Raw genomic sequence first — 12,026 nt, 5'->3', positions numbered from 1 at the left:
ATATGTTCTCTAATGTCAGTACTGTTTGTTTTGGGGCAGCTTTTAGAGTCAGTCACAGCATCATTCAGCTACAAGTGAAACGCGAGGCCGCGATCCGAAGTTCGCAGCCTGGCTCAGATTTCGGCGACACATCAGGATGACAATTAGCACTATTTCAATAAAAAGCAATTACAAAGAATGGTTGCATACACTTAAATTAAAATTCTACTTCTAAATACTACATTTTTTACATCTCTAAAATGCTTGTTAAATGGCTTTAAATGTATGTAATATTGTAAACTATGCTGTATTTACCCAAATAAATTCAATTTGTCTTTTATTTTGTCCATGTGTTCTTGCTTAATAATACATATTTATCTTTTGATTATTGCTGATGTCTCTAGTAATTCTGTGTGTGTTTTTACAAGCTACAGTCCATTTTAAACCAGCAGTATATAATACTTTTTAAACAATAGTTGACTTAAAATAACCCAGCATGTTTGGTAAAAACATTTAACACAATTAGCTGGGTCAAAATAACCCAGCATGTGTTCTGAACAATATTTAGCCAGCGCTGGGTTGCCAAATAACCCAAGTTGGGTTGTTTATAACCCAGCATTTTTTAGAGTGTAATTATTTGCACAATTATAAAAGTATATATATTATATAATTTTACATCCTGCATGATTTGAAAACCGATACTTTTAACGTTGTTGTCACATATACAGCTTTATACGCATGAGTTTTCTAATTCAGTAGGCTTGCTTGCATTGCACTTGAGTAATGAAGAGCTCCGATAGAAACCCTGTGAAACTATGGTTCAAGAAAACAGCTCAAATCTGCATAAAGAAGTTAAAATAGAATGGCTACATCAACAAATGCATTTTTTGCATTTGTTAACACTATCGGTTAGGTTTAGGGTTGAGTTTGGTGTAGGGGATATTTCCAACACGATAAAGCATTTACCTTTAGCGACACTCCCTGGATATTTGAATTCTGAACAGGTGCAATACGCATCTTAAACAGCGTAATAAAAACGCAGCAATACGTGCCTGTACAAACGTAATAAAAACGTGCCGCGGTCAAATATTGAACGCGTTTTAGGGCCACCCTCTGGACATTTCACTTTGAAACTGCCACAAAACGTGCAGTAAGGTACGTAATTATGGTGTTGCAGAAACGTATATAAAGGCACCTATTGTGGGAATGGGGTTGGGAATCACATATGACATGCCCATGATTTATCAACTATAAATAGACATATCTATAATAATAGCACAACAGATTTTTTTTTTTTTTCATTCTTTGAATTTTATGTTTGATTATTTGACAACGAAAACTACAAGTGAAACGAAAAGAAACACTTCTTGCTCTCTAAGAGCTACCCTCCTAACAAAGCAGTTTATCCAATTATCTTGCTTGCTTAGCCCTATACTAGGGATGGGCGATATACCGGTAAACATGATTAACTTGTAGAAATTTGTCAACAGGTAGAGATTTTGGACTATCGTCTCTCTCACGGTTACAGGCTTGTGCCACGATGTCACGAAAAAGTATTATTTTCACATGTTTTTAAGCACTGTGGTTTAAAAACATGATTTTAAGCAGTTGAAATGCAATCATCAGCGTAAGAGAACTCATTTTGTTATATGCGCTGCCTAAGAGAACGATTCTGACGTGAAGACGGTGCTCATGGAGCACGGGAGTTCATTTTGCCACTTTATAAGCCTTGAACATTAAATACACACACTTGTATGTGTCAAAATGCCCATTTTTGCAAGTACCATCGTGAACACAGTAATTTGGGTCTTAAATAAAAGCAAACAGCTGTGAAAAAAAAAAAAAACATGTGTAACAGTATATTGGATCCGGGCAGCTCTTAAAGTGACAGCAGTCTGATATTCCTGTTGTCTGTCATTCATGTTAATCAAACAAAAGAGAGAAAATCTCTCATTGACCTTTCTCACATTTATAGATTTCTCAGCAGCGAAAGTCATCATTGTTGGGTAAAATCCAAGAGCAGTCAATGGGAGATAAATGTGATAAATATATTTTTTGCATACCCATTTGCTCAAACAGCAAAAGAAAAACACCACTATAGTGTTTTCGTGACTTTCAAAAAAAGGAAAAAAAAATAAGAGAGACTGATATCGGCAGTCAGAGATGCTGCATTAGAAACACCCTCGCATTAGCGTTAATTAGTTTTTTGTAACTTGTTGAAGGGCTGATACAATATAAAGTATAGTGTTATAAATGTATTTTTTGTTAAAAAAAAATCAAAATATAAAAAAGCTCAAGGATTTATGATGCTGATGACCACTGAAACGCATCATCACAGTCTTGTGAAAAGGATGCATTGCTCTTGACTAAATCACTTTTGTAACTTTAATAAGAAGAAATATATATTTAATTTCCACAGTGAATAATATGCAGTGTTTTTATACATTTGAATAATTGATACAATATATGTAGCATTTCTTATTTATTTGTTCTACTGTATTTTTTATTTTTTTTTTTTTGCCCTATTGTTTGTAATTAGTTTCTTATTCTTATTTAATCGATGACTGTTCACTTTTGTTCAGTTTTTTTGTGATATTGACACTGGTGATAAGAATTATGACATTTTAAGGTATCAAAAATGTTGATATGATATAGACCTTACGTAAAGCAAAAATAACTAAATAATAACTATATAATCAAAATAACGATATAGTAATTATTATTATTATTTTGAAATGTAGCAATTTATTTTATTTTATATTTATTTATTTATTTATTTATTTTGTGGGTGTGTTCTTAAGTGGTCCAAAAAAAGGTAATAAAAATTCTGAATAAAACTGAACTGAAATAAACCACCAAACAAATGAAAAAAAAAAAAATAAATTAAACTGAAAGTTTTATAATTGGTTTGTGTGACTAATATTTACAAATGAGACGGAGAGCAGGCATTTATGGCCTTGCAGTGAACAAGCGAAAGACAAAATCAGTGCTTAATAATATGAAACAAATGTACTGACAAAACTCTCCTTACTCTCTGTCTCACTCTACTAGTCTCAGTGATTTTCTTTTAAAATATTTTGATACTAAATTGCAAATTGCAAAGCAGAAATTGTAACATTTTGCTAACATTGTATATTCTCTGTAGTCTCAATTTTTGTCAACGTTGCAGAAAATCCCAGTTGCTGAAATTTTTTAGCATGCTCCAAATGAAAAGTTATGAATAAAACTCAACTGAACCACTAAACAAACTAAAAGCAACTGCATCTTAACTTTGTGATCTATATGAAGCTCCAGAAAGAAAGAAAAAGGAGAGCGGAAGGAAGAAAGAAAGAATGACGCAGCAGGATTTGAAGAGGGGAAGAGAAAAACCATTACAGCGTCTTAAGTGAAGAAGACTCCCATCTATATTTCATAACGCCAAACTGCCACTAACATCAGACATCAGCAGCTCGGCTGGCAAGACTCCAAAACTTGAACTGCGGAATGATCCAGAGTAAAACTTCTGCCTACCAGACACATAACGGTATTCAATGAACATAAAGAACAATGGAATCCTACATCCCATTTGGGCAATAACTACATTATGATGGTTTACTTTGGACTGATCCAACACGGACAGTAATAATTCTGTTCTATTGCCTTGTTTGAGTGGAATTATGCCACATTTTTGGTAGCAAAACAGGTGTTTAAATCCATTCTGCAGTTTTTTGCGGAATATCTTTTATTGATCAATCCCTTGATTGTTTAATGAGCAAACAAAGTCAAATAATCCAATAACGGACTGTACCAAGTTGAAAGGAAGGGGTTTTTAAACAGTGATGGTCCAAGCATGTGGGCTGGACTGAATAAATGAACAAAGGAATGTGGATTATTGACTTTTAACACATTGCAGCTCATGTTTTAACAAAAGGTCAAGGGCACAGAATATTTCGAGGATATCTGGCATAACATCCTGCGCTGAAATATAACGCAGATGGGCACGGACCCAAGACCGCTCAATGGCAGAACTGGTACGAGAGTGCTGTACGCTGTATTTTAAACCCACATTTCAATCGGAGTATTGAGTGGAGCACAAGGCGATGCCCAGAGTAAAAGCCCCACTGATGACAACAAGAGCGATCATATTCCACACACGCTGTCTGAATGAATGGATGGCTGTGGGGGGAGGAGGGAGAGAGAGGGAGAGGTACAGATTGAGAGGAAAGGGAGGGCTGAGGTGAGGGAGTTCAGTGAAATCTGTGGATTTTCGTAGTGATACAAGACAGGCCAGAAATAATGGAACTGCACCAACCATGAAAATTATGGTGCTGCATTTGATATACAGCAGGGTCCTAATGTCTGAGACCACTAGTGAAAAAGCTTCTATACTGCTTTTATTTATTTTTTTTTTTTTAAATAAAAAATTTTTATTTGGATTATAAATTATTTGGATTGTCCTTGTAGCTTTTAATGACAATTTCAATGTGTATAAACTCTATATGGTCAGTGTCTCACATTTCTTTTCATTTGATTAGTGACGTATGTGATCTTAAACATAGTTTTTTATTTATTATAATTAATTACATTTGTAGTAACTACATAATAAGATGTCAAATATACATGAATAATCTTGTCTTCATTTTATATTTAAACATTTTAGTTTATTTGGAGATTTAAAATATATTTTTAATCCCAGATTTTCAACAGTGGTCTCACAGTGATCTTAAACACTTAAAAGTTCTAATTTATTTATTTAAATTACATTTTAAAACCCAGATTTTTAAGTGGTCTTAAACCAGACCCTGCTGAGTGTTCTTTAAAAAAAAATAATGACCATTTAATTGACCATTAATGCCATTATGATTATATATATATTTATAATGATTATAATTTAAAATATTTATCTATTTTATTTATTTATTCATTCATTCATTTATTTATTTTTATTTATTTACTTTTTGTAATAATTTAAATACCAGCTCTTTACAGGCGGCTCAGGCTGGACACCTCTCTGAATGTCTCATTTATGGCATTATATAATAATAATTCCATTTTACTATATATATATATATATATATATATATATATATATATACACACATATATATGTATATATATATATATATATATACACACACACACACACACACACACGTTGTTTATTTTAAGATTTAAATATGATTTTATATCCCAGATTTTCAAAAATGGCTCAGACTGGACACCTCTCTGTGATCTTAAAATATCTAATTTATGACATTATATTATATATATATGTAGGAAGAAGAAGAAATGTATTACAATATTTCTATTTTAACATTATATTTTTTATGCTATATAATATTAGATTTTGTTTATTTTGAGATTTACATATGATTTTAAATCCCAGATTTTCAAAAAAGGGCTCAGACTGGAATCCACTGTGTCATTTTACTAATTTCTTATTACATAATAATAATAATAATAATAAATATTTCTATTTTATTATTAGATTTACATATTAAATTTAATATTATATTTGTTTATTTCGAGATTTAAACATGATTATTTTATCCCAGATTTTCAACAGTGGGCTCAGACTGGACTCCACAGTGTGATTTTATTAATTTCTTATGACATTATATTATATATTTATAATAATAATAATAATAATAATAAATACTTGTAATTTATTATTATATTTATATATTAAATGTAATATTGCATTTTGTTTATTTCAGGATTTTTTTTCAACAGTGGGCTCTGGACTGGATTCCACTGTGTGATCTTAGGAATGTCTAATTCATGACAATATATATTTATAACAACAACAACAACAAAATTAATAATAATAATAATAATAATAATAATAATAATTTCTATATTATATCAAATATATGACCCTGGCCCACAAAACCAGTCATAAGTAGCACGGGTATATTCATAGCAATAGCCAACAATACACTGTATGGGTCAACATTAATAATTTTTTTTATTTACGCCAAAAATCATTAGAATATTAAGTAAAAATCATGTTCCATTAAGACATTTTGCAAATTTCCAACTGTAAATATATCAAAACTTAATTTTTGATTAGTTATATGAAGAAGAACTTCATTTGGACAATTTTTAAGGCGATTTAGATTTTTTGCACCCTTTCCACATTTGTAGTTGTATCTAAACCAAATATTGTCCTATCCTAACAAACCATACATCAATGGAAAGCTTATTTATTCAGCTTTTTCAGTTAGAAAAATGACCCTTATGACTGGTTTTGTGGTCTTCAATTTATATTATATTTCAAGATTTAAACATAATTTTACATCCCAGTTTTCAACAGTGAATGAATGGATGAATGAACTGGACATCACCGTAATTCTTCACTGCCACAAACTAGAATCAACCCGCACACATTCAGTGGTGTGAAAAAGATCCTTTCCACCACACACCCCCTACCAAGGTCACACAAACCAGCTGTGCATTTGATAAAATACAGTGGAAACGGCTGAGGTAGCCTTTACACACCAGCACAACCAACAGGGTCAGTGGGACACAGAGGCCGTCCTATTCCTGGCCTGTCTGTCTACAGTACAAACCAATAGAGCCAAGAACACCAGTGTGGCCACCACAATTCTCCGTCAACATGACCCAATCATGGCTGCCACGTTAAATAATTAGTGTTTGCCAAAGTAGCAGAAATACTCAATTTGAGGTTTAGAATCATTATACATATATGATTTTTTGGCCTTGAACTTGACGTTGACTGGAAAATATTTTAAACTTTAAAAATGACAATGATGTGACTGTGTGACTTTAGCACAATATTGCCTGACGACAGTTAAGAAAAAAAAAAAATCACATTAGAATTGAAATTGTGTTAATCGCAATTAAAGTCTCATCACATTCACGTTCACACAGTCCTCCGGCACATGTGAATAAGGTCCATTACGGCCGGACAACAGGCGAGTGAGATATGCAGGGACAATTCCCATGACATTCCCACTACACCTATCAAGCCGTCATGTTATAGTGACCACATCTCTGTCAAAACAGCCTATTCTGCTGCTGTGACTCTAATTGGAGAGAATCCTCAACCATTGTCTCAAGCGCATTACATCATGCCTGTCTTTGCCTCTCTCTCTCTCCCTCCCTCCTCTCTCTTTCCTTTCTCTGTCAGTGTCTTCCATTGATCTATGCACCTTTTCCCTGTATGAGATATGAAAGATTATCAGCAATTCCCAAGAATGCACATGCATTCATTCATTAATTCCTTCAAGCATTCATTCATTCACTCACACATTCATTGATCTCTGTTACTACAGCAATAGCTTTCACATCTGTTGGAAGTTTCCTTTCACTAAAGAGGCATTTCTGAATCACCTTGAGAATGCTTCACAAAGAATACTGCATTTCTACAAGTCCGACACAATGACTGTTGCATTGTATTGTGCATGGGTTGTCTTATACTCACTGTTCACTGTGCAATATCAATGACAGCTGCAATCTAAGCGAGAGCGCACAGCTGCTCCAATCATCCGATTCACTACAAGGAAGCTTCACTGGCCAAAATCAGCACTGGTCCGGCGAAACCCGCATGAATATCCACCGCTGGCATCCTCAGAAACGCGATACTGTCCTGTATATCGATGACATTTTGATTTCCAGATATGCCCATTAGTAATAAAATGGCACGTTAAGGATTCAGCGGCAGGAGCAGCGGTGGTTGGTAGAAACCATTGTTCGAGAAAAGAGGGGGAGTTCGCTTCTGTCTTAAAGTTGCAGCTGTGCAATTTCCTCAGCAAATAGTAGGATCTTCATAGGTTTCCGTGTTTACACATGGAAATGTTTTGTCCAATTTATTTTTAAACTCTTTATATTTAAGAACGATTTAGACATTTAGGAAACGCCGTCTTAATCAGATTACCCGACTCTACTAGAACAGAACTCCATAAAAATGACTATTCCACATAAAACGCTTATGTAAACACTGCGAAAGTGAATGTTCGCTAAATATTTTCGGACAAAAACGACAACCGGCAAATGTTGAAATAGTTTCGCTTCACTAACACAAAACCTCTAGATTCTCAACGACAGGGGACAAAATTATATTCAATATTATACAGATAAAATAAAAAAATAGACAGATAAAACGATGGATAGAACGATAAAACTATAAATAGAACGATAGATAGATGGAACGATCGAACGATAGAACGATAGATAGATTCGAAAATTTACCAAAATAAAGAAAAAAAGAAAGTCCCTCTTTCGCTCTTGCCATTGTGGACTCACATACATTATTGACTTAATTATTGTAGTCTATATTTCATTCTGTATATTGTACACTGTACATCATATAGATCTCTTATTGTTAATAAAACCTTTATTGCAAAAAAGTACACTACCATTTTTAGTTCTCTTTTGCTCACTAAGCCTGTATTTATTTGATCCAAAGTACAGCAAAAACCGTCAAATTTTAAAACATTTTTACTATTTAAAATAGCTGTTTTCTATATGAATATATTTTAAAATGTAATTTATTCCTTTGATTTCAAGGCTGGATTTTTAGCATCATTACTCCAGTCACATGATCCTTCAGAAGTCATTTTAATATTCTGATCTGCTGCTCAAAAACATTTATTATTATTATTATTATGTTGAAAACAGCTGAGAATGTTTTTTTCAGGTTTCTTTGATGAATAGAAAGTTTAGAAGAACAACATTTCTCTGAAATAGAAATCCTTTGTAACATTATTAATGTCTTTATCATCACTTTTAAACAATTTAAAGCATCCTTATAACCCCTAATAATCACTAATAATAATAAAAAATGTTTCTTGAACAGCAAATCAGCATATTAGAAGGATTTCTGAAGGATCATGTGACACTGAAGACTGGGGTAATGATGCTGAAAATTCAGCTTTGATCTCAGGAATAAATTACGTTTTAAAATATATTCAAAGTTATTTTACATAGCAAAAATATTTCAGAATTTTACTGTTTTTGCTGTACTTTGGATCAAATAAATGTAGGCTTGGTGAGCAGAAGAGACTTCTTTAAAAACACTTTAAAAAAATCCTGACTTGTAGTGTATTTTTTTGTGTTTTACTACTTGGGAATAATTGATTGTATATTTCATTTTGATAGTTTCTTAGTTTCCTATTTTTATTCCAATCCCCTGTTTTTATTCTTTATATATAGTCAGATGTTAAAATGTTATTTAAACTGTACTGAAACATTTTGTAATACTTGAGAATTCACAAATAAAGTGAGTGGGGGAAAAAAAATCTAAAATCCACAGCTGAGACCGTGAGCTGGTATTTATGCCCTTTCAGCGAGTATGGGAAACATAAAATCAATATAGAAAATTGTGTAACAAATGTACTGACAAACTCTCTCTTCATTGTCTTTCTCACCCCACTAGTCACTGTGATTTCCTTTTAACATATTTTGACATTTAATTGCATAAAAACATTTTTTGGATGCATACAAAAACCCTTAAAATACTCTAGCTTTACTAATGAATGAATGAATAACAATTGCTAATGTTTAGTTCTCAGTTGCATGCAGCTGTCTCAATAATTTTGTCCACTTTGCAGAAATTTATTAGCACAAAGCCTCTTGATAAAGTGTGGCTCTGGGGAGCACTGCACCACAGATCATAAAGCACCACAGAGTAATTAACAATTAAGTAAAATATGTTCGGTTAGGAGTTACTAACTACATAAGGAAACAGAGTGCAACTAGAATATCCCTCATTGGACAGATGTTCTTTATGGACAGATGTTAAAGCAGCAAACTGACTACAGAGCCTCGGTGCGTGCAGTGTCAGTCCCGCAGGGGAGACCTGAGGCTGACGGGCCTGTCGCTGTCCATGGTGCTGCTCCAGTGAGGAGCCAAGCACTGCTGTCCACGTTCATAACACTGAGGAAATGAGCGCATGTAGTGCACTCAAGCCCAATAACAGCAATATTAACCTGGCCATTTCAGTCATGTTTTAAAATCCTTTTTCCTCTCCTAGATTAATGTGCAAAGACAACTATGAGCAAGCCAATCTTAAACAGAGTGTAAACGCTGTCGCTCTGCAGGACTTTCAAACACTGCTTTGTTCATTTTAGCAGTCCAGTGTGTCAACTTCTGGCAAAACAATTATTTGTGAAATTGCATTTGTGCTGCAGAAATTACACACTTCACCTTGTTTTTCAGTCCATGCTCCTGGTCATATTATGCACAATTCATCAGTGCATGTAATCTAGCTGAGTAGGATCTTGGTTAATGTTAACCAATAGTCAAACTGCTTTTTAATTAGAAACATGTCACATTATAGAAGTAAAATGGGTTGTGAAAGCAATTTCATGTCGACTTTAAGCGGTCTCTGTAGGAAGTCAGTGATCATGGTTGTGATGAGCTGAACTCCAGTGGAGAGGAACGAACTCCTCAGAGAGAGAGAGAGAGAGAGAGAGAGAGAGAGAGAGAGAGAGAGAGAGAGAGAGAGAGAGAGAGAGAGAGAGAGAGAGAGAGAGAGAGCTGAGCTGTCTCTGAGGTGCACTGCCATTCTACCTCAACAACACTATACTGTACTTCTCTCTTGGGTCACTGGAAATAAATAGTTCACATCACATCTTAACATACAGTAATTCCCTCTTGTAGGCAGAATGAAATGTACGTTAGACTTATTGTAAATTGCTTTAATGTTTAAAAATTACATCTGTATATATGCTGGGAACAATGATAGAAAAAAAGTGAATAAACTGTTCAAAAGTTTAGTGTCAGCATGATTTTTTTAATAAATTAAATACTTTAGGCAATGATCCATTGAACTGATCAAAAGTGACATGTATTGCAAATAAATTTACAACTTTTCTATTTATCCAAAAGTCCTGAAAAAAAAATATATATAATGTTTTCCACGTAGATATTATGCAGCACAACTATTTTTAGCATTGACAACAAAAGGAAATGTTTCTTGAAAATTAATCAGCAATATGGCACGTGCACTGCACACAAAAAGCAAACTGAATTATTCATGGAAGTTGATTACATGCAAAGTCAATGTAATTGTTTGAATTATATGCAAACTACCATATCAACTTGCGTGGAAGACGCGATATCGCGTTGCCCAAACTGCATCATTCAAGACGCCAGATGCGTTTTCAAGTCTATTCACGTCTTTATATTAACTCTCTATTCTAAAGCGATAACGCAATGTGAATATTCACTTGGTGTGCACAAAGCATAAGGACATGTCAATAAATTCTTTGCTGATTGGCTTGTGCGACAATGCGTCATGCACATTTTCTGTTGGAGCTGAAATTTAAAATAAAAATTTGTATACTTTTTAAGTACAAAAGCTGGTGTAGCACAGGTTCTGGCATGCGCGTTCACGACGTTACATACTATTGCATCATGTCGAAAGATCACGCAGAGCGTAAGAGGAACCACAGACCCAGTGTTTACAAAGCGAACATGCAAAAACTAAGAAAGTGCAAGTAAGTCAAACGCTGTTTACAAACAAAAAGGTACAATGTGTCGGACGATTCTGAAGTTGTAGGAGAAAATAAGATGGAGTTTTTCACCTTTTTTAGCTGAAGTACACAGGCGATGAACTTAGACATGATTCGTAGTAATGATGAGGAGTTTGGATCATTTTACCGACTCGGATCTTTGAGTCTCATTCAGCAAAATTAATTAATCTTTTTTTCCAAGTCATTTCGTTAATTTTAGCAAAATCAGCATCATGTGACAGCTCCATAAGATGAACGAGCATCTCAAAAAACCTGAAGACTTGAAACAGGTGAACTAGTTCCAGTACAGAACCTAATAGAATGTTGCACATGCACTCCCCAAGACGATTCGTCACATTAAAGATTTGTTCAAAATGAACGAATCGTTCAAGAACGACCCGTGGACGCACATCCGAGAGCCTGTGCTACGTGAGCTTTTGAGCTTAATTGTATACAAATTTTTATTTTTAGAAAAAAATGACCGATCATTTCGCTAGATAAGACCTTTCCTCCTCAGCTGGGATCGTTTTGAGCCCTTTGAAGCTGCATTTAAACTACTTTTTTGAAGTTCAAAATCGGGGCCACAAT

The 12,026-nt window shown here is 33.9% G+C and overlaps 1 protein-coding gene across 8 annotated transcripts in view; it reads right to left on the bottom strand.

Moving 5' to 3' along the window:
• ppfia2 (PTPRF interacting protein alpha 2) overlaps positions 1-7,662 on the bottom strand; it is a 214,503-nt gene extending 206,841 nt beyond the window's left edge. For all 8 annotated transcript variants that reach the window (XM_051107593.1, XM_051107597.1, XM_051107589.1 and 5 more), the window contains exon 1: positions 7,406-7,662. The gene's annotated coding sequence lies outside the window, so the exon portion shown is untranslated. The remainder of the gene's footprint in view (positions 1-7,405) is intronic.
• Between the last annotated feature and the right edge of the window lie 4,364 nt (positions 7,663-12,026).

Source organism: Labeo rohita, chromosome 4 (assembly GCF_022985175.1).
Source record: "Labeo rohita strain BAU-BD-2019 chromosome 4, IGBB_LRoh.1.0, whole genome shotgun sequence".
Lineage (NCBI taxonomy): Eukaryota > Metazoa > Chordata > Actinopteri > Cypriniformes > Cyprinidae > Labeo > Labeo rohita.
The sequence above is the reverse complement of the archived record's forward strand: the minus strand, read 5'-3'. Positions and strand labels throughout refer to the sequence as shown.